The sequence below is a fragment of the Cynara cardunculus genome (genome assembly GCF_001531365.2).
Source record: "Cynara cardunculus var. scolymus isolate 2C chromosome LG 10, CcrdV1, whole genome shotgun sequence".
Classification (NCBI taxonomy): domain Eukaryota; kingdom Viridiplantae; phylum Streptophyta; class Magnoliopsida; order Asterales; family Asteraceae; genus Cynara; species Cynara cardunculus.
Window position 1 is genome coordinate 18,939,728 of NC_037537.1, and position 2,269 is coordinate 18,941,996.

The window sequence follows — 2,269 nt, forward strand, 5'->3', positions numbered from 1 at the left end:
GGGCGGCTCCCTAGTGCAGTTACCGGTCCAACAATTGGTATCAGAGCTAGGGCCGCACCAATGTGGGAGGGGGGGATGTTGGGTCCGAAAAACCTAAGCGTTCCCTAGATCCGGTCAAATCCACGAATCTTAAACCCAACGCTCCTGTAGCAATGCATGAGCATCCCACATCGGTGTGGCTAGGGAGATTCGGCTTCCTTATAAGGAAGTGGGAGTCTTACTCCTACCAGTGACGCGTTTTAAAGCCGTGAGGGGTTGTGCTGACCAACCCAAAGCGGACAATATCACGTGGGCGGCTCCCTAGTGCAGTTACCGGTCCAATAAGATCCAAGATTTTATTTGTATTTATGTGAATAAGAATAAATTTATGGACTTCCATAGCTTCGTTAAAGGCTTTTGGCTCTCTTGCTCTCGTCATGTTTTGTTTGTCTTAAAAATGATGTCTTAATATCACGTATATGAAAATATCAAAGCGACGGTTTTTAAGTGCTGGAAAATAAGTTGTGAAAAGTCATCTCAATGAAGCAGGAAAAATCATTATTGGGGGTATGAAATCCTACGTTGAACCGTTCAATTTGTTTCTGAAATGTTGTTAATAAAAGTTTTCGAACTCGTTGTATATTGGATTGTCTAGTATTTTAGGGACTGTTTGGCAGTTGTAGAATGGTTTGGTGCAGAATGATTAAGTGATCAGAATGATTAAGAGGCACTCATAATATAGTGCAAAATGAAATATAATTGTTTGGTAATTGTTTACAACAAAATTAGGGCACAGAATGGTTTAGGGAAGCCCATGATACAAAATCATTCAGAGGGTTTTAGAACCATTAAAAGATATTTTTTTTTGCCAAACAAGATTCGTCTCTTAACGATTCATGGGCTGCATCTTAATGAAACTATTAAAAGGTAAACAAACAACCCCTTATTTTATTTTGGATTTAAATATTAAGTAAACTTCAAAACAAAAACGACGGGAAAACGTTTTGTAACATCCTAAAAAAAATGAATTTATCTATCGAATCAAAAGAAACTTAACGAGAGCCAGAACTTTATATAAAATTCACCCAAAAACAGGGGGGGTAAAAACATAGCGTTTACAATACAACTATTGAGAAGATAAATAACAACCAACTAATCTAGATTAGTCCATATCTAGATTAAGGACGGGTGTTTCTATCAATCTCCAAAAAGTGTCGGAACATCAAAAACGCGGCGCTCGAAAGTAACAAAGGCTATACGGCAAAGAGCCTTTTATGAACCAACGCTCCTTTCAACCCTTTTGAGCCCCACCGATAAAGGAACCTAAAAAGCAATTATAACAATAAAGAGAGAGGGTTAGGCTTACGCCTAGTGAGTCCAAACAAAAGAGTTTACGTAAACATAAAGGAAGATATATAAAATATACATGTAAATAGTTAACGTAACTTTAAACATGAATAGAGACAGTAAGACTTGAATAACTCGAAGTGGAATAATAAAACATCCGAAGATGACGGGGGAGACCCGATTTACCGTTGATTATGACAGACACAAAGTAAGTCATAGATCAACGTTATAGAACATCACTTACAGGTATAAAACCATCGACATCAACCTAAACCAGTCATGTAGTCGGCCGTGATCATAAGCTCTTTACCTCGGTAATTACACAATAATCACAATGCCTATTACCGAGTGAAAGTGAGAGGATGATTTGGTGATTACATAATAATCACAATGCCTATCACCAACTTATACCATCCCTCACGCAAATATAATAAAAATGATTTCCGAGCCTACAACTCATTACATTTTAGCAAATGTACTCAAAAGCATTAACGTGGTGATATTAACACATGCACATCGTCCATAATTTGAACGAGTTTCTAAGTCCAACGATACATTCCCATTTGCCGATGGTTAACCCCATAAGTAGAAACATAAGGGTTCTAGAGTTCTATGTCCAACCATACTTCGAAACAAGTATTTTACCAAGTGGTTAGGTTCATTCTTCCAAACTCATCTAGTGATTATAAACAAGATCCCCAAGTTCACTTTTTGACCCAAAATTATCTATTTAAATCCAATAAGTAATCATTTAAACATTAGTGTAAGATAAGTATAGTATATCATTCCATTGGATATAAAGCTTCTAAATGGTTAGTATGAACTCAGCTCGGAGGATTTAGGAGAAATCCCAAGGTCTCGAAATGAAAAGGCAACGGAGTTATGGTTTCGGAACGGAAGCTAAAGTTGATCCCGATCRCGATCCGCACATGCCCCCGAAACA